Source organism: Numida meleagris, chromosome 6 (genome assembly GCF_002078875.1).
Source record: "Numida meleagris isolate 19003 breed g44 Domestic line chromosome 6, NumMel1.0, whole genome shotgun sequence".
In the NCBI taxonomy this organism is placed as follows: Eukaryota; Metazoa; Chordata; class Aves; order Galliformes; family Numididae; genus Numida; species Numida meleagris.
The window spans coordinates 42577931-42603181 of NC_034414.1; the positions used below are offsets into that span (position 1 = coordinate 42577931).

The 25251-nt window shown below is 38.7% G+C and overlaps 1 long non-coding RNA gene across 50 annotated transcripts in view; it reads left to right on the forward strand.

The window, feature by feature from the left end:
• Positions 1–25251, forward strand: part of LOC110402005 — a 316902-nt gene that overhangs the window by 87586 nt on the left and 204065 nt on the right. For 48 of the 50 annotated variants that reach the window (XR_002440790.1, XR_002440793.1, XR_002440787.1 and 45 more), the window contains one exon: positions 14303–14486. This is a non-coding gene — a long non-coding RNA (uncharacterized LOC110402005). Of the gene's footprint in view, positions 1–5791; positions 5852–8235; positions 9249–14302; positions 14487–25251 lie in introns of those variants that run through there. The other 2 variants (XR_002440791.1, XR_002440789.1) reach the window with 2 other exon arrangements.

The window sequence follows — 25251 nt, forward strand, 5'->3', positions numbered from 1 at the left end:
ATGTAGGGATGAACTAGTAACCCTACAGATGCTTCCCTGTTCTCCAATCACATCATCATGACTACTGTCTAGAAATACCAGCTGGTTACCAAAGTGCTTGCATGAGATTTGTGCCACATGGACAGGCATATAATCGGCATTTTTCAAAGGAATTCTGCTAATATTGGACAATGGTAGAGGGCAATTAGTTGCTATTACCTTTCCTCTTGTGAGCTGCAAAACATATGCATTTAATTCCTATATTAATTATGAGTAGGGTGCAAGAAGGTGACAAGGTTACAGACCCAATGTGATATCACATTTGTGAGAGTAGACATAATTACCTTTTGCCAGGTAGCAAGCAAAACTTTGTATTATAGATAACTTATATAGTTGCTTATAGATTTTTACACAGTTAATTTCATGGGAAAACTTTACAGCTACTGGTATTACAGGTTAAGTGGGTTATATAGGCAGGATACAGAATAATGTGCACTAATTTTTTTTTCTTTTGATTTTTGCTTGCTTCTGTAAAAGTTTTCACTCATTTTATATTTCCTTAAATTGGCTGTGGTTTAGAATGTGGAATAAACTCTAAGGTATGTTCTATCATGATTAAGTTCCTTCTAATAGTAAGTGCACATAAGAAAATGGTATTATGGTCTTGGTTTGCTCTTGTGAGAGAATGCTGTCACTGATCCTTTGTGCAATTAACAACTTCAGAATTAAGCTTGATGTTATTTAAATAGCATATTCTTACTGCATATGAAACCCACAGAACATACAAAAGGATTTAGAAACCTGAGTATACATGCACAAACCTGAAGCCCACAAACATCTGATCCCTTTTCAAAAGCTATTACTAATTTTGTACACCTTAATTCATAGTATGCTGTCTATTAATGTTCTTTATTTAGATTTGAAGTACTAAGAGAGAACTTTCTGAGCATGTAGAGATTATCTTTAAGGAAATAGTAATGAAATCCTCAGTAGCAATGCAAGTATCCATTTCAACAGAAAATAAAATAGCCATAATGTATAGAGACTTCTTATTGTTGCCTTCATCATGTTAGCGCTTGACAGAATTCCTCCCTGACTTGTGCCTTTACAGTATCATTGCAATATTGCTAAATTTAGATTACTAAAACCGTGGTGGAGAGTTATTTCATGGAAATCTCACAGAAAATGCCCTGCAAGCTTTTACAGTAAAGGGAATCCTGCTGGATCCACTGTGAAGTGCTGTTGCAGCAGTAAAAGATTTATTATTTTAAAAATAACAAAGATTTTGATGAAGATTTTCACACTTTTAATGATTATTCAGGACTGAAAAAATCACTGAAGACATTTTAGTTAATCATAGTTATTGTTGGTTGTTTTTTTGCTTGTTTGTTTTTAATTTGGAACTCTTGTGTGGACTTTAGAAATGCTTTGAGATGCATAGCTTTTGAATTATTCATTTTAAGTAGCCTTAGTTCATCATAGGCCTTAAGGAAGGGATTGTGTTATTTCTGTTCTTTTTTTGCATAGTTAAAACAGCAAAATGATGGCAAATAATCATTATGAATAATTTTGAGTTAACTGAATATGCTAAGTATTTGATGAAAATTTAAATGTTTGCTTAAGAGCAAAAATGTTGAAATTCCTTGTCATTACCACCACCAGTTTCCATCCATGTTTAGTGGTGCTTGATCTGTAGTGTACTGAGTAACATGAAAAATATCAGCAACTTTGAGGTTGGAATTTATTGTGAATCAAGAGCTTGGGAACATTTCCACCAATACTCAGCAGTATTTTTTTTGGGGGGGGTGGATTTTTTTTTTTAGTCTTGTATGACTGCTGATATGACTGACTCACTGCACAGCAATTTTCATTTTATTTAATTGTTACTGTCATCATGGTAGTAGCAGAGATCCGAATGTGCCGTACAAATATTTACAAATATTTTAAGTTTTCTTTAGTACTCTGCTGTGCCTGTCTCATGTTTTATAGTTTTTTGGATAATAATGTGTCATCAGATATTTTATTTTTCATTTACAGAAAAGCCTCTTTACTTTGTGCTTTTGGTGGTGAGGGCCTAGCTCTCTTTAGGCTTTCCTTTCCTTTTTAATGAAGGTGGGAGGGAAGGGCCTAGTCTAGTCAGGTATGCAACAATAGAATCATAGAATTGCTCAGATTGGAAAGGACCTTCAAGATCATCAAGTCCAACCGCAACCTAACCATACTGCTCTAACTCTAACAACCCATCACTAAATCATGTCCCTGAGCACCACATCCAAACAGTTTTTAAACACATTCAGGGATGGTGACTCAACCACTTCCCTGGGGAGCCTGTTCCAGTGCTTAACAACCCTTTCTGGAAAGAAGTTTTTCCTGATATCCAACCTAAACCTCCCCTCACACAACTTGAGGCCATTTCCCCTTGTCCTGTCACACAACACCACTGAGAAGAGACCAGCCCAGCTCTCACTGCAATCACCTTTCAGGTATTTGAAGAGAGCAATGAGGTCTCCCCTCGGCCTCCTCTTCCCCAGACTAAACAGCCCCAGTTCCTTTAGTTGCTCCTCATAGGGCATATTCTCCAAGCCCTTCACAAGCCTTGTTGCCCTTCTTTGGACCTGCTCCAGCACCTCAATGTTCTTTCTGTACTGAGGCACCGAAAACTGAACACAGTACTCGAGGTGAGGCCTCACCAGTGCCGAGTACAGGGGCAGAATGACTTCCCTAGTCCAGCTCACCACACCATTCCTGATACAAGCTAGGATGCCACTGGCCTTCTTGGCCACCTGGGCACACTGCTGGCTTATATTCAGCCAACAGTCCATCAGCACACCACGATCCCTTTCCGTCAGGCAGCTTTCCAGCCACTCCTCCCCAAGGCTGTAGGGTTGCCTGGGGTTGTTGTGACCCACATGCAGGACCCAACACTTGGCCCTCTTGAAACTCGTACAGTTTACCTTGGCCCATCAGTTTACCTTGGCCCATCGATCCAGTCTATCCAGATCCCTCTATAGTGCCTTTCTACCCTCTGGCAGATCAACACTCCCTCCCAGCTTGGTGTCCTCTGCAAACTTACTGAGGGTGCACTCAATCCCCTCATCAAGATCATTGATAAAGGTGTTGAATAGAAGAGGCCCCAGCACCGAGCCCTGGGGGACACCGTTCGTGACTGGCCACCAGCTGAATTTAACTCCATTGACCACAACTCTCTGGGCCTGGCCATCCAGCGTTTCATCCAGCAGAGCGTAGGCCCATCAAAACCATGGGCAGCCAGCTTCTCCACAAGGATGCTGTGAGGGACAGTGTCAAAGGCCTTACTGAAGTCCAGGTAGACCACATCGACAGCCTTACCTTCATCCACTAAGTGGGTCACCTTGTCATAGAATGAAATCACGTTTGTCAAACAGAATCTACCATTCATAAACCCATGCTGACTGGGCCTGATCTCCTTTAACTGATCCACGATGTGTCCTGAGATTATCTGTTCCATAACCTTCCCTGGCACCGAGGTGAGACTGGTAGGTCTATAGGTATTTAAAGCAAGTAAACTAAATACTTTCGTGAAAGATAAAGATGAAGAACCCTATATAGCAAAGCTCCATAGATCAGAAAATACCTCATAAAACTGATCCTTCTCTCCCATCTCAGGTTTCTTGAACATCTCCTTTCTCTCTTTTCAGACTTCATTCAGTCTGAAAACAAGCACATTTCTACTCAGGCTACCTTCTAGGGAACTGAAAACAGTGTTCAGAGATAGCTGGTTCCAGAGCTCTAATTTTGGAGGTGCCACAAAATGGTGTCACAAGTAAATTCTGTAGAAGCTAAGAAGTTAAGATCTTAAATCCATATTGGCAGGAGACTGGATGCTCCCTTCCCATCGCCACTGCAAAGGACCAGGTTAACTGCAGTTGTAAGAGTCTCAGCACTGGAATGACCAGTGAGGTAACACCTAGCCAGTAGTTGTTCATCCTCCTTTTATGTCTTCACTATGAGCCACAGCAGGATCCCAGCTCAAAACTAAGGATCATTCCTTCCAAGTGGACCTTTGACAAGTACAGGGGCTGACTTCTGTAGCTGCTGACCTTTTAAAGGAAAACCTGGGGAAGATGAAGAGAGCAGGGGTATGTTGGTTCTTGCCAGCTGAATATGTTAGCACTCTGGAATCAGAGCAGAATTATCTGTGGCTGAAATTGAATGTAGAGGGAGAAAGGAACGAAGTAGGGATGAGCCCACAGGCTGTGCAAGTTTCTTACCTGTTTTGAAACCATCACTTACAGTGCACTCTTATGTGAATGCAACCATAAAATTCTTACAAGCAGAATTGTCGTAGGAACTGGACAAAGATCTGTGGAAGTCTAGTCAGATCAACAGACTGGATTTCAGAGGATCTGTGTCTTGAGATAAGTGACCTCAGAAAACCTTTGGATAAAGCAGAATTTCATCTGATTGTAGTTCTCATTCTTCAGTCTGGGGTGATATTTCTTTTGTTCCATACTTTATTCCTCCTGTTTTTGTCACAACTATAATCGATTTCTAAACTGGGATGCAAACTTCAGCCTTCTGGAGGCATTCTCTTTTTTTTTTTTTTTTTTTTTTGTGTCCTACTCATGGAATGAGGCTCCTGGTGACGGGGGCTGCCTACAATGTATTAACAGGAACCATGGATTCTTGGGGCTTCTGTGCTTGTGTAATGCAAACAGTTATCTGCTCAAGATATCCATCAAGTCAGTTTTAACCTTAACCTGACCTGAATTTGAAGCCAGCTCCTCAGAGGAACTAAATTTTAGTCTACAAATACTTCCATGTTAACAAATGATTGAAAATATCTGATCCTGATACAAGGACCTTTCATCTTTTTCCTCGTTTCCTGTACTCCAACAACCAACCAATGCTCCCTTCCTTATCCCCCTCTTTTTCTTTCCCCTTCCTGCCTCCTTAGGTTCTATTTTAGGCAAGTAACAAGTAAACACAGCTTTTCACAGAAAGGCAGCAAAATCCCACCCAGACAAAATTGATTTCAGTTCAGTGACACCAGTGTAAAACTGCAGTGAGTCAGGAAGTGAATCAGAATGTGCAGATTTGATAGACAAAGAAAGGCACATCAAATGAATGATGTAAATTGGATTAGAGTGATTGCTTTCCAGAGAACTTGTTGTCAGAATTATAGAAGTACAAATGGAGCGAACACTGAAAATAATTCAGTAGAGCAAGGAGAAAAATATGTTATTCATCATCAGCCCTTTATTACTGAATTTGCTGAAATATGATTCAGAATTTCATTATGCTGTATGTGTTTTTGATCATTTTAATAAGCAATAAGAAAGGATATCTAATAGTTACACTATGGCAAGACACTGTGGCACAGGGGGCCTCTGGGTCTTATTTTGAGATCTGGGACTCGCTTGATATGTGACTGGGAAAATTTTATAATAATTTTGTGTTTCAATTTATCTTCAAAGAACAATGATAGAAATTAACTATCTCAGGAGACTGCATAAGCATGCTTATTTTGTGTTTACAAAGTATCTTGAGATTCTGGTACAAAAAGCGTAGTGAGTTTAGCATTTTATTATCCCAATAAAAGTGAATACATTTTTAAAAAGTAGGTGGGATCTGTAACTATGCTTATTTAGTATCAGAAAAAACAATCATTTTCCAAAATGAAAGAATTGCTTTTAAAGTGTTTCACGTTTACCTCTGTGTGGGAAATGCTAAATCATGGTTTGAACCAGTGATTGAGCACCTGGTGAGAAGGCAGGACCAATCCAGGGGAGCTCTGGTGCAAGCAGACCTTATTTAAGGGTTGGAAGGGGGATATGAAAGTGTCTTGTCTGGAGATCTCTGCTTATCCAAGGACTGTGTGGGCCTTCTGAAAGTAAGCAGGTTTTTTCTGTTTTTCCACACCGCTTGCTGTTACATCTGAGCAGACTATCCCTTATCTTGCTGCTTCTCTATCTTGTAACAACTTTGTTTCCCCCTCCAATGATACTGTAATTCACTGCAATGGTCTCTGAAATTCATATGCGCTATTTTGTTTTTTTTTTTTTTTCCTACTGTTCTGTGAAGCTGAGACAGTAGGGAAAAAAAGCCAGTTATTACCATGGCGAAGTACTGGATGAACTGAAGTAGTGGTTTTCTGTGCTGGTGTATCTTTACACTTTCTATCTGAAGAAAAATATGTCTTAACAGTAAAAAGATTAAAAAAAAAAATCCATCTCCTTGCTGTCATAAGCAGTCTGTCATCTCTGAATCCAATAGTGTTCCCTTTAGCAACACTAACAGAAGACCTGTTTGCAGAAAATGTTTATTAATCAGTGACTATTTTGCCAATCATAAAAAACAATAAGACAAAAGTAATGGATTGTGATTGTCAGGATTGAATTTTGAATTAGCTTCTGTGGTAGGAATAGAAAATAGAAAAAGGGATGTAGAGGAGGAAATATATTAACTCTGGATTTCACTAGAAAATAAGAGTAGGTTGTCATGATTTCTTTATTGCTTTAACTCTCACCTTCGCGTTGATGTGGGCAGAGGCACAGGAAGATCCTTTATTGACTGCCAGGTAAAAAACTGTGCTTCAAGTCGGCTGCCAGTGCTGTAGCTTACAAGGAACATGTAAGAAAAAGGAATATTACACCTTATGAAGTTAACAACCTCCAGTTGTCCAGAGGGTGTTTTTGTGTATAGGAGCTGTGATGGGTGGGATGAGAGTGATGGACTGGCTGTGTTTTGCCCTGTGACTGCACACCATGGAGTCCAGACTGGGTGTCTGAATCAGTGCGAATTACTTGATCGTAGGCTGGGTGTGAGTTAAAAGAGCTGTAGAAGATGCTCTTTTGCAGTACACAAGAAGACATGAGAAAGTACGAAAGTGTAAATTTAAGATATCTCCCATATTAACATTCACCTTTACTAAATAAGAAGAGCCAACTTCAGGCTCCTTCACACTCGCTAGGACTCAATCACACCCACTTACCTCTGTTCAACTCACCCCATCTTGACTGATGTAACGTAACATGAAAGTGCAAAATATCCTAACAAAAGCAGTTAGCGTCCACCAAGCCCACAGACTAGAGTTACTCATGCATAGCCTATGAGTGGTGTGTTGTTAGGATACTCTACCCAATGCTTTCTGCAACTTCTGTGCAAGCAAGCTATGCTGGATGAGGTGGGATGAGTCTATTTTTCCCTCCAGTCAGGAATGCCATCGTGATACATTGTGAGTGTAAGCGAGCCAGAGCTCAACACTGGATTGTAATGAAGACCTATTCATCTTATTCTACCAGTGACCAGAGGAAATAGGTATACAGACTTTTTCAGAGATATGTCTTTTGCGTAGGACAACACAGGAAAGAAAGCAAATCTAACCAGATAATTGCATCTGGCAGTAAGGGGCTTTCCATTTTCATACAGAAAACAAATACAAAGGGTTGTGTTCATCCTCCAGCTTGATGATAACCAGGCTGACCTCAGCAGTTTATTATGGAGTATATATGTGGCTCTGAAACTCTTTCTGCTCGTCTCTCTCCCTTTTTTTTTTTTTTTTCCACAGCCATGAAGATGGTAGCTAATTTCAGAGAAAGTAATACAAGCTTCTTACCTGTGAAGTCAGTGTAGCAGATTTTTTTTCGAGTAGTTTTAGATCCTATGAATTTAGGTTCTGCATATCAATTTCACCAAAATACTATTTTCCAAATGGGATTTTTTTTTCTTATTTTTCTCCCTTTTTATCATAGTCTCCTGAATTTAAGCAAGAGAAATTGAGAGATAACAGAGAACAGCAGCTAAACTCTCTCAACACTCTCTATATAATTTGACACAAAAGGTATGACACTACCACAAATTCTTTGGTTATTCTTTAATTACTCTGGGCCGCTATATTTTTTCTAGTATGTTTGTATTAACATGTATGGGAACTTTAGGTCATAGCCTGAACTAGTGATTGAGCACCTGGTGAAGGGGCGTGGCCAGCCCTGGGAGCACAGGTGCAAGCAATAAAGAAATGGGCTGAAGAAAACAACATTGAGTGGTGATTTCATCTGCCTTATAGTCCTTTGGGAGTGGACCTGATAGAGCGGTTCAGTGATGCTCTAAAGGCTGCTCTGAAGGCTGACTCCTAGTCCTTGAAGGGCTGGACTAAGAGGCTATACAAGACACTGAGAGACCTCTATGAAGGATCCAGAGATGGTTGACCCAGTGCTCTCCACATGTTACAAATAACTTGGGCCTCCCTGCTTATAATCCAAATTAAGGGCAGCAATATAAGATTGAAAGCCCAAGTTGTCATGATAACTAATCCTTTTGCTCCCTGCCCCTGAGAGTTTAGAACCAGGAACCCTCAAGGTAGGATAGCCTTGGGAAGTGCATGTGGGGTCAAAATGGTGCAACCTACTTGCACCGTGAGGGAGATTATTAGAAGGGGGAGGAGTGGTAACACTGCAAGTAGTTGGCACGTGGCCCTTAAGTTGTGATACACACTCCAATTTTCATCTCAAAGGGATCCTAATTATATCACTTTGACACTTCAGAACCTTCCCCTCTCCCTCCTGTACCTGATATAATTATTCAACTGTCAATATCATGCTAAAAGGTGTGGTTAAAAGGCCCAGATATGCCCATGTCCAAGTGGAAATTTTGACGCAGGACAGGAATACAGCATGTATTTTAGTGTGGAGGGCAGAGCTGCCTATTTTAGATCTAATTAAACATCTATTCTACTCCCCCTGAAATCCACAGCCAGCAATGATGACCAGTGAAGGCAGAAACAGCACGAGTTCTGGTGCCACTGAAGAATTATCAAGATGTCTTGTTCTTCAGTGGCATTTAATGATGGACTTTTGAACATCTTTTTCAAAGGAAGCTGGACAGGAGATATAATAGAAAATTATGAACTCTTTGTGTTGCCATGAAAAATTCTATCAGCGATGTGATGAGAATAATATCAGTGTTGCAGCAAATTGTGTCTGGATGAACCAGACTGTAAAGGAAAGCTTGTCCCTGATATGCTCCATCACTGGTTCATGCCATGCAGGGGTGGAGTGTATGGGAACTGTTTGGTCATGGCCTGAACCATGACTGAGCACCTTGTGAAAGGAATGTGACCAGCCATAGGAGCACAGGTGCAAGCAATTCACATGTGTGACTAGAAGTGTGACTCTGGGTCCACCCCCTCCTTAGCCACATTTAAGGGCTGGCAGCTGAAAGGGAAACGTCTCTACTTGGAGATCATTTCCTTCAGGAGTTTTCCAGCAAGTCTTTCTTCTCAGAAAGGGGTAAGTGTTCCTTCTTTATTACTGAGTTTTGGCTAATACCTTTCTTGAGTGATTTTAAAACTGGTCATTGGTAGCTATATTCTCTGCTTTATATCACACAACATAGTGGAAGTAACTCATATACCTTAGACAATGAAAGTGTAATTTAATGGCATTGTTTACACTTACAGCTTTGGAGCAAAATCAAAGGAACAGTATAGGCTTTTTTTTTTTAAATAGCAATTTCTTTGACAGCTCAGCTTTCACAAACCTTCATCTTGAGCTATTTAATATCAATAATATCTTCACTTAAATTTAAATGGCATTATAATTAAGTTATAAGCAAATGGCAGCCTAAGCATACACTCATTCTTTTTGTAAGTCAGCCTAAGAATCTGTCTCAATTAGTGTCTTGCAGAGGATATGAGAACTGGTCAACTGTATATCATATTCAAGCAATGTTTGCTATTGCCACTTCATGAGTTAGTAGCTTTTGATTTTTGCTTTCTCAGGTTTCTTAGCATGAACCAGAGAAGATTGATTCAGCAAGGAATGGTGGATTCAGGGAAAGACATTCATAGTCTGTCTTTCAGGGCTGCTGACTTATATCTTTGTTTCCTTGAGTTACTGTGCTGTTAATATTATTATCAGGAGAGAACGTCACTTTCAGAAATGTTTCAAACAGTACTCAGTTTGAAAGCATGCTCGTGTATGTAAACTGTACAAGCAGAAGTCATTATAATAGAAGATCCCACTTCTAAGTTCTTGCTTATTCCTTTAAAAACTACTTTAGAATTCTGCAATTAATTTCAGAATTTATCATGAAGCATTTGAAATCAGGATAGAAATCCAATTAAATGCTTTTGTTCAAAAATAATTTTAAAAGATTTCATTATTTTATACTTATTTCCTCATCCATGAGAATCTACAATGAACTCATTATGTTAACAGCAGTATTGAAATTTTGCTCCTGTCTTTTTAATTTGGAAGAGCAAGGAAAGTGTTTGCCACTTAATAACTGAAAGTAGGTTTAATAAGGGGAAAAAAAATAGGTATATGGATTCACCTGTACCCTTAACAAAAATAGAATGTTACAGGCATTGTTGCTTTAAGAACGTCCTTACAAAAAAAAAAAGCCAAAAACCTAAACCAACAACCCAACCAAAATGAAGAACATAAAAACACCAAAAGAACCCCCCCAGTTGGTTTAAGAGTTACTTGGTCAAGGGGAATAGTAGCTTCTCCTTCCAGAGTGGAAGGATATTCCACTACCAAGGCAAGCAGCCTGTGGTATGGCTACCCCAGCCAAAATTGTCTAGTTTAGTGGGGCTGGAGTAGACTCCATATCCAGATGCAAAATTTAGTTACATGTGCTTTCATTTCTTAAAATGAAAAAAGTCGAACCTTTTGACTGTGCAAGATCAACTTAAAGATATGAAATCTCTTTAAGAAACAGTTATTGACATGTAAAATCTTGACCAAACCAGTCTTCACATGGCATTCTACTTGCAAATCACAGCAGATAAAAATTAGATACTGCACCTATTGCACTACCAAGATTGCCTTTTTCTTGGGAGCTTCTGTTGAATAGGAACTAATTGACAATTTTACAGAAAATACTGTATAATTCACTTGTAACCTTCTATTCCTTGTAACCTAAGGGTCTAGCTAGATTTTGGAATCTCTAGTCTCTTATCTGCATGCAGATGGTGTTTGGCTACAGGATTCTCACTGAGAAGAGAAAAGCATTGCCTACTGATTCTGATGATGAAGTAAACTGATAAATTATCATGCACTGAAACTATTATTTCATATGAAACTTTGATTCTTCTGTGCTAGAACCTGTGACTTTTGGCTTCCAGACCTGACACAGCATGCTGGGATATGATGAATACTCTAGCATTCGCTCAATTCATGTTGGATAGCTCAACATTCCTGGGGTACAAAATTTGTCTGCCTTTGCTGATGCTTTCAAGAAAGCTGTGTATGGCTAGCACATTCTTGGTTCTGTTAATTTGTGGCTGTCTCTGGATGCGACTTTTGTTCTAATCCATGTGCCGCATACATATTGGAGTACTCGCTAGTGTCTGAGGATATAAGGATTGAGGAAGCCATAATGGAAGACTAATTTGAATTTCTGAAATGGTCAAATTTTATTCCAAAGTTTAGTTGTGATGGAAAGAAATGCAGCTTTTTGCAGTTACTATGTATGGTTTAACAACCTAATACAAATGAAGCAAGAGACAGAAGTGTCAAATATCACACCAACAGGTGAACCCACAAAACATTGGAGAAGACGTATTTCCATCAATAATGGAAGAAAAGAGGTAGCAAAGGCAATAGGATGTGAGCATAGTGAGGATTTGGGTGGTGTCTTTCAGCAGTGGCTACAATGAGTAACCTCTGCTGTTGCAGACTTATGAGCATGGCATGCAGGCTCTTGTTTATCACAGTCAAAAATGCATAGCTAATGGTGGTGACTGTGCTGATAAATAGCATTCTGTAACTGAGCATTTACTCTATTGAGTAGTGTTCTTGTGCTCTTTGTATCTGTTGTAGTTTCTATGGAAATAAATAGGAGGCATTACTTTTGGAGACACCAACTTAGTACAGGTAGATATTACATATTATCCTGCCCATGACTTAATAACTGAGCTGCTTCTCTGTTATCCTTGCAAGAACTGTCAAAAATGTTTTTTTAAAAAAAAGACCAGATACTGCCCTATTTATATTTGTATTTTTTGCTGCCAGTTTTGAAGAATTCATATACCCCCCTAAAAATTAAAATTTATTCTTTAATATGTAATAATAATAAATCAAAAGTTGTTTTAATTTAATCTTTGATATATAATGATAATAAATAATGCCAACTGCTAAGTATGAGCTAATTATTATGTTTTTTCATACTGGCTACAGCTTTGAATCACTCTATTACATTCAGTTTTTTGATGTTCTGTTCAGCATTTGGTATGAAACAGTTTTACTGTAGATTAAAAAAACGAAGTGTCAAAACAAAGCTGATGTTAAAGTCTTCACTCCCAGAACCAGCCTAATACCAACGCAGTTCTGTATATCAGCACAGATCTATTGTTGTCAACTGTTTCAAATGCCAGAGCTCTTTTAAACACCACTAACATTGTCAGAGCCTCATTTAAACATGTATTAGCAAGGTAATCCTTCAATCATAAACTTCCAGTAAGACATAAAAGGGATGATTACTGACATTCTGTGACCTTTTCAGAATTACCTAGGGGAAACAACATAATGAATATCTTGGGCTCACAGTGACCCCAGTCTTTTCATAGGAAAGCAAGGGAAAATAAAACGAAATTATGTGAGCAACTGATTTCTCTTTTGTTTCCTCTTTTTACTTCAGAACAACTGGTGGAATAGTATTCACAAAATAGCTTTGTTTAGGTGGCTGTAGTTCTCATTAATGAGACATTCTGAGAGAAGCAAAATAAAATCTAGTTTAAGTTGGGGCAAATTTTTATGATGCTGTGAGGAGGTTGCTCCTACTAGTTTCAAAAAAACTTGTGAACCTCCATATGTGCTCTTGGACAACTAAACAAGCAGCACAACTAATTGTTAATGCTAGGCTTGATTTACCATGGCAGTGCTGCAGGCAGCAGCATATCCTGCTGAAATGTTAAAATATAATGACTCTTTCAGTGCCAAATTAGTATAATTTAAAACAAAAATCAATAAAATGCATCTCATATCTCAAAAATATAGCTGAATGCACTCTGCAAATTGGTTGAGCTTATATGTCGAGCAGATAAACTTATTTGCAGTGATGCTATAATTTATTATCTTGAATTTGCAAAAGCCTTGTCTTTGGACTGCTTTCTTTTTGGTAATATTTTGTAGTAATGCATGTTTTCAATAGGAAGGTGGGAGTTTTAAAAACATGCTTAGGATGGCCACTATAAAATCATATGGCTTTCGGATGTTTCCTGTCATCCAAAAACCTTTGAAAATATGTATTAACAGACCTTAAAATGCCTGGGAAGACAAGCAATTGTTTTTGAAGAAAATCACCCTGGGCAAAATGTTCCAGATGCTTCCCAGGAGCTGCTTACACAGTTTAGGACTATGTCTCAGATATTTGCATAGGAGCTCCTGCGAACTTGTTAGGACTCTGGGCTGGATGGATGGGGCAGCATCCCCAAACCAGCATGCTTTGGAGCAGCAAATGCTCTCTGAAGGTTTAACTAGGAGAAGGGTAAGACTGTGTGGAGGTAACAGTAGTGCTTCCAGTGCTGGTTGTAGTCTAGGTCTCTCTGCTGCCTCCAACCAGCTGCAGTGGGAACCAAGCTGAAGAAAGGCAGAAGCAGGTGATGACCCAAACTTGCCCAGAGCACTAGCTCTGGGGGAGCCTGAGGGGCTCCTGGCTGTACTGCCTGTGCAGGTGTACTGAACATTTCTGAGTTGAGCAGAGACAGTGTGGAGGCAGAAGAAACATTGATTTGAAGGGGCAAACCTTTTGTGTGAAAAGTTATCCTGCTCGAAGCCACACCTTGATTGTTTGGTTGCTGAGGGGTTATGTTTCTTTCTTGATCTGGTTTGGTGCTTGCCTCTGTGAGCAGGTTTCTATTTGTTTGGGGGTCCATTTCACTGATAGAGTAAATCCTCTGGAAGTGCTCAAGTTACCTCAGGGAAGGATTTGGCACTGTGATCAGTAACAAACTGTAACTGTGTTTAGTGCTCCGCAATTTTCTGTAGCAAGCAAAGCCCTTTACCTTCCCTAAAGGGCTGGCTGCAACATTATTCCAGGTGTTCAGATCATCCAGACTCTTCATCTACTAGCAACTCTGTGTGATGTTCTATATTTATTTCTTCCTTTTATTTCAGCTACTTTGCCTGTGAAAGTCCCTGCACCTACCTGAGTATAAAAGAAGTTTCTATAGGAAATTGTAAGCTTTGAAATCAGATTCTGATCTTGGTCATGTTAGTGGAAATATGAAATTATTAAAGTAAGCTGAATGACATAGCTGAATTTGCACCATTGAAAGTCAAATTTAAAAAGAAAGAAAATCTTTTGAACAGCTTCATGCTTTCTCTGTTCTTTTCAGGTTCTAAGCAAGTTATTCCTTCTTGGAGTACTCTAGGAGCATAAGAGGCTACAGGGGAGCAGATGAATCTGTAAGTCCAGTCACCAGTAGTTTGCAGTGGACCTAGATGTGCTACCATCTGCACTGCAAACCAGCTGCCACGAAAAACAAAAAGCAACAGAAGGACATTTACCTGCAGCAAGAGGTAATGTGGAAAACAGAAAGTAGAAGCTGTATTATGTTTATCATAGAAGAGTAGAAAGAGTTAAAAAGCTAAAATCATGACTGAGTTATAGGCTATAAATACTTAAAATGTTACTGAATGTGCGTGTGCCTATACTGACCCATTGAAGGAGCCAGTGATCTTTGTAGACGTTGTGATCACCTGTTCTGTTCTTAGTGGAAGGTGACCAAGGGATAGCAGGAAGATAAAGATGAAGGCAATTAAATAATTTGAAATAAAACCTGCAATTTCTCTTGTCTGTATGAAAATTGCAACAGTTTTCACCCTGCATCTATAGGTCAAACTAGTCAAGCTGCATCCAGCCATTGGGGTTAGCATCTTTGTGCTTTTAAGCTTCTCCTCCAGCTACTTTTAGTTAAAACATGTACAACCTGAATTGGGCAGAAGTAATGGAGGCTGACTATCCCATTTTATGACATCCATTTTTACAAATAATAATAGGAAAAATAACAATAATAATAAAACAATAGTGCTAGATAATAGCAATAGGATTTGTAGATTAGATCATATCCAGGTCTGAATTTTGGTTAAGAATCCACCTACATCATATCCAGGTCACAGTCAACCTTTTATGCCATTTTCACATCCCTTTGAAGAACTGTGCATGATGGTGTGTGATACACCCAAATATAGTTGTCCATCCCACTTGAAAAGATGGACCAGTAGTCAGTGTTCTTACCTAAAACCCCTACCAGTAACTGCGAAACATCTATTCCCCTTCAACTGAATATCCTCAAACTCTCAGAAAGTTTTAACTGGGCTCAGTATTTTCACTCTGTAGCTCAGGAAACCGTCACTGAAATGTGAACAGCTTCCAGAATTACATCCCTCTTTTGGCATCCAGATCTTGGATTATTTCCTGTTTTCTCAATGCTGTAGCAGCTGGAGCCACTCCTGGTGGCTGCACCCTGCACTTCACACAGCTGCCTCCATGGCTTTTATTAACATTTTCCATTTCTCATCCTGTTTTCTCACTGATGACTCTGGCAAAAAAAACCGCACTCTCTATTGGAGTAAAAAAATAATGTGAATTCTGAACATCTATCTCAAAATAGCTAAAAGGGGCTTTTTGGCTCAGATGCAGGAAAGCAAAACTAGTGCCAATTGCAGTGTATTCATGTGCCTCAGAATAGGTTGCAGGTTAGAAGTCACCAACGGAGCGTTGTTCCTACTGGTATTTTTTTTTTAAAGTCCTTCATGTTAATAAGGAATCCCTTGTTCAGTGGTACTTTGGTGAAGAAAGGCAGTTGTAGGGCCCCTGCTTTCCTGCAGGTGTCACTACCCTCCTGAATCCTGAGTCTCTGGATAAAGGGCAGCTGATAGAGCTATCAAAAATCAATATCAGGACTGAGCATGCAGAATCTAATAGCTGATTTCATTACATTGGAGTGACAGGGCATAAGCTGTCTGATCTGAGGAATGGGATTGATTTCACTGTGGAAAGTAATACCAAATGTAAGATTAATCAATAATCTGAGACAAATAACTGTGAGCCTATTAACTTGGTTTTTAATTCTGAGGAACACTTTGTCATTAGCTGGAATTCTGGGCTGATTTTTGTCCTTGTGAGTAATGCATTTCAGGAAGACCTGCTCTGAGTTTTCAATTCTTACAGAGGCAGAAGCCTGTAAATGAAAGGTCTATAGACACAAACAAATCCATTCGTAATTAGTCTTCCCCTCTTTCAACAAGACAGTAACAATGAGTAATGATAGCCATTTATTGAGTCCCATTTAGTTAATGGAATCATACTCTTGGTTTGTTTTTATAACATTTTTAAAATTTATTTCTGCCCGACTGTCTATTGGGCAGTGGCTGCCCTATCCAGTCTTTAAAGTGCTTTTATTTAAGATGAGATGGAATCATTGGAAAGGCAACTAGAACAACTCTGGCACCTTTGAAATGGTCACATTTTATATGCAATTGCTCCTTTGTTTGGCATTTGGGTAAGGTGATTATTTTGACTTCTATAAATTATCTCTACAGCCATAAGCAGCTGAAGTTAGGAATCTATCATCCTTAGAACCGTTCCTCCAAAGCTGTTGCATATGATCCTCACGTGTCCTTGCAAAGCCTCAAGTGTACTAGAAGGCCAGAAATTTTGAGGCTTGGTGGAAGACAGAGAATTCTGTTGTATGTCAAACTGTCTTTGACAGACTGACTGCAGAGAACAGTTTAGGCAGAGGGTGACATCATTTTCTATTACAGCAAAGAGCCAGCATGTCCAGGTGATAGTAATAACATAAAGAAAAGGAACACTGTGGAGAAATACTTAGTGGTAGTGGTTGCAAGTGGGTGATGGGTTTCCTCTACTTAGGCAACTACTGTTGCCTTATCTTGATGAAGAATAAAGACACAATGTGGCCTATTTTCATGCCATTGTAAATAAATGTAAAGATGTATATTATTGCTTATATTCTTCTGAAACTCTTTTAATAGCAGTAGACTGCAAGCGGAGAACATTTTCCGTTTACCTTGGTTTTCCCAGAGTACAGTAGACAGATTTGTGTCTGAGAGAGAAAGGGGAAAAAAAAAAAATTGGAAAAATGCATTAGGTCCATTTTTGTGCTCCACTCCTTGAAATACATATCTTGTGGGTCAAATACATTATTGATAATAGGACTCCTGTAGAATATGAAGTAACCACGGGGCCTCACTGTGGTTGCTTGTTTTGTTGATCCTTATAGTTCTTTTCCTCTAGTGTTTGTGATACAATGTAGCAATTTGCTCTGTCATAGGTGGTAAGATTGCTTAATGGAATCTGTGGCTCATTGCATGGTTCAGCAAATCAACCAGCAGCCAGGAGCCTTGCTGAAAATGGTGGCTACCTTAGTGTGGCTGAGGACAGATGTCAGTAAATCTTGCTACAAATCTTAAGAATGTTTTCTGCAGAGATATAAAGAAGTAAAATACAAATTGATGTTTGGGGGCTTTATTTATACACTTCTACTTAAAATAATTTTAAAAAGATTAATACGAAGTATAAAATGAAGAATAAAGGTTAAAAACTAACAGAAAAACCCACGATGACTGCCAGTAGGCTTTTCTCTGTAAAAACAAGTGTATTTAATTTACTATCCCCCTAGAGCTCCACTCAGATTCAAGATATAGATTTATTTTAGTGTAAAAAAAAAAAAAAAAGTAATTCTTGTTGCTTTTTTGCTGCTTCTGAGAATAATATAAAAGGCAAATATTCTGTGGTTTTTTTTTACTGTTTGTTTTTCTTGGTTTTTTTTTAAACTTTGCTTGCCAAAGTAAAATCCCTAAGGAGCTGGGAGCCAAGGCTTGCAACATCTCTTGGAAAAGAATTTATCATCAATGCAATGCCCCTGGGTGGCAAGAAAAGTATCCTGTGAAGCTCAGCATATCTTCTGAATTTTCCTTTGAGAGGCCAGGTGTCTATAAGTTTGCTTGTTTGTTTGAACCTTTCATGACTCCAGAGCTGGTTGTCCCACATTTCTCTACACTCTACCAGACTCTTTCACAGATGTCCAGTTCCCGTTAGTCCTACTGTTGCCCCAGGCATCTATTTTTTTTCTTGGAATTGCTGTCTTTATCTCTCCACTCAAGGAGAAATCTTAAAATTTTCTTGTTCCCAGGCTATCTTTTAAGGAAAACCTTAAACTTTCAGCACCCATCTCTTTTGCTTTCATTTGGAGATCATAGGATATTTTTGGTATGAATCAAAGATTGAGGAAGGTCTAATTCAGAGTGGAGGGAAAGAGAAGACAGCAATTCCAAGAAATAGATGCCTGAGGCAATAGTAGGAGTAAGTTTGTGAAATCAATACAGCTAGGACAAATATGTAATGCTACAATAGATGTCTCTTTTTTCATCAATTACGCTTAATGTGATAAGATGGGTTTTTAACTAATGATTAGGATTGTTCAAACATTCATGATCAATTAGCTGATGTATATATTTGCTTAGAAGTCAGAATAATTTTGTTTTGAATATGATTACTAAATTTCAAACTATTTTGACAGCAAGAAAAACACTCTAGTAATCACTTTCCTGCAGTGTGGTTAAATGGAAAGACTCCAAAGATTTCATTATAGAGATGATCAAAAATAAACACAGAAGTGATCTGCCTTCCACAAATTTTTTATTGTGCGTATAGAGACACTGAAGCCAATAACTCTGAATTTTGTAATAATCTGGAAGGTGTGTGTACATGAGAGGGATTTTACAGTAATTCTGTAGAAATTACAAATATAAGAGCATGAATTAGTTGAAGGAAACAGCTGAAGGAGAATATTAGAAAGTATTTTATAGCAGTTGGGTCAGATGAGGTATGAGATGAATTTCTGAAAGTACAAAAGCTAAGCTGGGGATTTCCAGTTGGGCACAGTAAAATCACAGATGTGGTGGGAGCCAAGGCTTTGCTGTCTGAAGGATAGGAGATATGACCAGCCAGATAGAGATAAGTGAAGCATATGAGCAAGCATCACCTCTTTTGTCTCTATTATGCTGATATATTATATTCTACCTTTATTTTCCAGCTCTCCTGTATTCTTAAAAAATAATACATAGACTGTATTGCTGGGGCTTACTTCAGTTCAAAGTGTCATGGCTCTCTAACTGAAAGATTCAGTTCTTTTGTCTTGCTAAGCTTTGCTCAGTTCAACCCAGAATTCTGAACAGTGGGAGAGCTGTCAAAAATGTTTTTATAATAACTTGGTGATGATTGAATCTCTAAGCCTACATTGGTCCCAGAATATATTAGATTATTTCTGTAGACTGTTCTGATTCATTTTACCAGGCAAAGGCACCATTATGCCAGCTTTGGCTGGCAGGAGCTCAGCCATATCACCTCTCAACATGTCCTTTATTATCAGCAGATCAGAAACTGGAAAGGAATAGTGTGTAGATGGCTTTCTGCCATACAACTAAGCCAAAAAGGAGAACAATCACAAACAATAACCTTGGATGTACAATTCAGGCACACTGTGCAAGTTCCATTCCCCAGAATTTTGAAAATCATTTTGTATTTTACACCCACAGAAGGAGTTTGTAAAGCATCCATAATGTCAGATAGGAAGTCTGTCTTCCTTTAATAATAAAAGAGGATAGCTTTCTACACTGCATTAGAGAAGAAGGGTTTTATGAGGTCAGATCAAAAATAGTCTAATCCGTGATTCATTCTATTTCTGAAGGCAGTAGCAGAAGCTTTAAGAAAAAGAATAGAAAAAAAGAGATTCAAATAGCAATAATTTGTCCACATGTTCAAAGCAAACAGTGACTAAGAGAGAATCAAGCCCTGAGTACCAAGGTAAACCAAAAACCTATGTGCTGGGCATTCAGACCCTACACAGGAGTCAGATCTTTTTAAAAAATTCTAGTGCAGTGGGATTCAGACTTTGAAATGAAAACAGCAGCCCTGTAATACATCTGAAAATTGCAAACTATGGTTGCAGTTTAGCCCATATGCTTAAAATTAATGTCTACTATTATTTACTGAATAGATCATCAGCGTATGCAGAAGTTTACAGTAGGTAGAACACAACAACAAATTAGCAGACTGTTCCTTAAGGGGACATTCCAGTAATTTCCGGATTTTATGCTTGCATCAGCCTTTCAAAAGACTCCTCCTCTCTCATTCGTATCCCTTTTAGTAACTTCCGAGTGAACTTTTCTGAAATATTATGTTCATTATCATCGCTGGGTAATTTCTCCTGTGACAATTTATTGTGTTTATTAAGTTTGAACTTTACACCTTTTGTATTTTTTGCAGCCCTCCTTGTGTTCACTTGCCAGTGCTGGATGTCCCAGCCCACTTGTTCGATAGAGACCCTGTGCAGCCTGCTATAGGGAGCCTGCTTTGCAGGGAGTTGGAAGGGACCTCTAGAGATCAAGTCCAACCCCTACAGTTCTGTGATTCTGTGACCTGACTGCCCACAAAAACTCACCTTTCTTTTGGGTAGGCAGAGAAGAGGTAGGGCATGGGAGAGACTGCTCCAGATAGTGCACAGGGCAAGACTTGCTTTGTCTCCAGAGAAATAAAGTAGGCTGGAATGAGATGTGTCATATATATTAATTCTATGGGAGACAGACTGACTTACACAAATAAAGATTTTCACCTCAAAGTCACCGGTTCAAAGTCAGACTCTGGCACACATCAGTAGTGACTTAAAAGCTTTGCTACCCTGTGTCTGTTCTGAAGTTTTAAATTTAAAGAAACGACAGTCTCGGGTTAGTTTCTCATAAACATCACCACTGCTGTCACTGCTAATTGGGCATTTGCTGGAAGCGTTGGCAGGGAGGCAAAAAGACTGAACAAGCCACTGACATTAAATTCATCTCTTGTTACATGCTCAGCAAGGCTTTTTGCTGCTGGTGATGTGTCCAATAGAGGTAGACCTGGAAGAATCTCTTTCTGTCTACTTTACTTGCTCTGGAAACCTAGGGCTTTAAAAAATATCTTTATCACTGTGACTGCCTTTTATACTTGGTGTGTTATTGTCACAATGTAATTTTGAAGGAGGTAATCATCAAAGTGCAACGATCAGGAACTATTGGAATATTTTTGGCTTAATGTCAAGAAAAGCTTTTTGAGAAGAGTATAGCATGTTTCTACCAGCCTGTGTCTAACACAGCCTGGCTCTTTCAAACTCTGTAGATATCTCAAAATATTTAAGGCTTGAAATAAAACAGTTAGGTAACTGATTTGCATAAGCCATATGAAGACAAACTCCTGTAGCATAGTACAAATTCTAACTATCCCCTAAATCTCTATCTATTACTTCTCAGTAGACAGAGAATTACAGTACAACTCAGTCAGCTCTTTCATTACCTATCCCTCTCATCACAAAAAAAAAAAGGAAAGAAACAACACAAACCCCCTAGACTGAAAGAAAAAATGTCTATTTCTTTTTTTTTTTTTTTGTGGAAATTGCTACATATTGTATTTTTACATATGAAAGACAAGTACATTTAAACTTTCAGGATTGCTCAGAATGCTTATGAAGCTTCAAAATTCTATATATTTTAAAGATGGAACAATTTATTTTTACAAGCACTTTTCTTACTCAGGGAAATTAATTCCTTAGGACACTCAAAATGTCAAGTATCCAAGACTTGGAGTCATAAGATTTTAACTCTAAGGTTCTGATCATGCAGTATTATGTTCACTTTGTAATATACAAGGCAACTTTCTTAATAAAGAACTTCCTAGGCCACACTACAGGAAATAAAAAGGATAGGAAAATACCCTGGATCTTCAGATCCCATACTCCTGGATTTGAGGAAATGACTCACTGAGCTGTAGTCTTCACAGCACTAAAATTTTTTCACCCTGTGATTCCTATGTAGAATCTGAACTGAATACTGTTTTGCTGGAGGTGGGCTCAGAAGGGAAATCAACAACATCAAAGAGGATTTCTTTTAGGTACAAGAATTGCAGAAAGGTTTATTTTTTGACTTCCAACAGAGTTGGGCATGAAGTTGTCTGTAACAGTACATACTAAGCAGTTGACCAGGATTCAATCTGCTAAACAGGAATGCAGGAATGAACAATCTGCTGCTTTTGTCTTTTAATCTATCCTAGCCAGAGAGGCCAAATGGGACAGAAGAATAAATGTGTCAATCTTGTGTGTATCTGACAAGTCTGTTTATTAGTTTATGTCTATGGAGGTGGCCTTGCAGTGATATGTCACCCTATAAATGACAAGAGCTGGGGAGTTGGGACAAATCTTGTTTTGTTAGCCCCCAAGAAGCTATAGCAATTACTAACGGAGAAAGGGTAAATTGCTTACAGATAAGTTCTTAGTAGCTGTTTATTCTGTCAGGCTGCAACTGAACTGAATTTTTGAAGGTAAATATTTTTGGGTTTAGCCATCGTTATTGTAAATACTCTTCTGTGATCAAGTTCTTGTCCTAAGGATTTGCTTTTCAGGATGTTTTTCATTACCTTCCTGGTACTACTCCAGGTAGTTAGGAGAGGTGTTATTTCAAACACTCCTGCCTTATAAGGTAGTATATAGTCAAGCAGATAGGTGATTCTTGATCATAAGATAAACACAAATTTGCTGATAATTGCTCAGACTGATGCTGCTTTTTCTATATCTGTTGGCATGCATCAGGCTTATGGATCCATTCCATTGTAATTGTGTCTGGAGTTGACAAAGCTAACGCACTCTGTATCTATAGCACAGAGCTACATGTGAACCACAAAAGATTAGTTTTAGGGAGTGCCCCATGAGTATGAGTTTGGTATCCTGTCTCACAAAGCAAGAAAGAAGAACAGTTTTTCTTCAGAGATTAATAGATAAAATCCAAGGAGATAATTCCTGTTCAGAAGCCAGATGGATACTGCGCAACTTGTAGAACCTTTATCAAGAACGTTAAACTTTTCCTTTTCAGTCTGATAGAAAATTTTCTCACTGTTTGAGCTCCCTTCATGTCCCTTTTTTCCTTGATTTGTGGTCAACTTCAAGAATTTACTGTCACAGTAATTTAGCAAATCCAGTACAATGGGGGAATTTTTAAATGTTGCATTATGTGCAGCATTTAAAGTTGATTGCAAGAGGCAATCATCTTTCTTAGCAGCTTCAAACAGCAGTAATAGTATATTGTCTATCTCTCAGTGTGTTTAAAAGCAAAAATAAGTTGTCTTGGAAAGCAGTTTTCAGAATGTAATATAGCTTTGGTAATTCTGAACAAAATATTAACTTATGATCAGTTCTGAGTTAGTGTAGGTTGGCAATATTAATGACTGGATAGCAGCAGTGAGCAGATTTTTAAACTTCTTGCATAAGTACGTAGTGTTTAAAACTGTGTTCTCAAAATTTTGATACAGCTTATATCTGAAGTTGGCAGGACCCAGCAGAATTCTTGCTCTGACCATGCCCAGCATCTCTGGAGAGCAGCCTTATGGAGAGCTGTGGACCCTATGACATAGTGGCTGTCCTCAGCTCTGTGGGCTGTTCCCTCCTATCAGAATTAAGTGGACAAGAGTCCAGCCAATTGGAGAGTTCCATCTTTTTCCTCACCTTTTGGCTGTTCTTGCAGTGTGCTAGTGTGCCACAGCCACAAAGGGAATCTTTGGCTTATGTGATATATATCATGGTGAGGTCCTGTACACAAGGGGGCATTTAAAATAGTGTATCAAATTTATTTGTGCTATAAGTCACAGTTTATAAAATCGTATACAGTAATTTTATCATAAAATCTTGTAAAATACATTTTTCCTTCCTTTTGAAAAAGTGAGATATTACTCTAATTTGCTAACGAAGAAGAGATTCTGACATAGTAAATCAGTGCTTGAGAAAATGGAAACCCTAACTACTGGAATATAATTTTTTGCTTCAATCCTTCTCTCAGACTGGTTTATATTAGAAGACCTTTCTCTGTTTTGACAGGACACCCTCTCTTAACCTGCAGTATGAGTGAAGTGGCAGTCAGATCATTCTTCACTGTGAATATCAATGAGGACATTCTTAATAATCCTTCCCTTTGACAGTGGAACAGACTCTAAAGTCCAACTGCAGGATCAAACGGGGTGGCATGCTACATGCATCAAACCATCTGGCTAATGCATAGCTCAAGGAAATAAGCCAAAACATTTCAGTCAAACTCTTCACAAGAACAGTAATAACCCATGAGTCCCTTCTCCCTGAAAACCCTGGAGGCAGAACAAAATATCCTGTCAAAATGCATCAGTGCAGTGGACCAAGAAAAACAAAAACTTCAGACAGTGCATGTGACCACGTGAAGGTGTTTATATGTTACACAAGGAATTTTTTCCACTGTTTCTCTGTTTGTTCGTCTGCCCTCTGTGCCTTCCACCTCCACATGCAGATTATGTCTGGCTCTGTCTGCTCCCTGTTTTTCACCTGCATCTACTCTTCATTTAGAGACACTGTTTACTTCTAAACCTTCTTTCATTTTTACTCTTTGCATTTTTGTTCACTGTTGTGAATGCAACAAGTAACACACGTGCTGAATTTTTTGCTATCATTCTGCTTGTGATTGGAAAGCAAAAGGCATGTTTTCTAAAGAAATATCTGCTTAGGACAACTTATTCAGTCTTGAGGCTGTCAACGGTTTACGGGCGTTAGGCCCGATTCCGTGACAAAGGGGACGGGGGACCCAAGGGCCCACGTCCCGGGAAAAGGGGAAAGGGGAAAAGGGTAGGGAGATGGCCCTGAGAGCAAAAAACAGCGGCAACAATCTGAGGAGAAACAAACTAATTTACTAAATAAAATATCGGAATGCAAAACAACACACTATAATACAATATAATTACAATTTAAGCTGATAAATCCAACACAGAGAGAGAGAATGTCCCAAAGTCAAGGTAGGCCTTACTCTACTACCGACGATAAGACGGCTGGAGAGCGAGGTGCTGCCAAGACGAGAGACGGCGGGAAAAGGGACGAGGTCTCGTGATCTGCAAGTTTTTATACTGCGAGCTTCTATCTTTTCCCTCCGGCTGGAAAATGGTAACAAAGGAGCAAAGTGCCGTGGGGACTGTAGTAGTCCTTCTCTTCTGAGAACTAGGTATGTCCACTACATGATGTTATGATGTGGAATACCAATAACCGAAAATCACAAAACCATGACAGAGGCTTAAATATAAATGCAGCTACTTTTTGACAGTGTTTACTGCTGGTTAACAAAACAGTTCTTCAGCACTGATATTGGCCATGGTATTGGTACATCTCTAGATGTACCATTTTCTCTAGGTAGAGAAAAAATGTTATACTTGGTGTTATTAATTGAACTG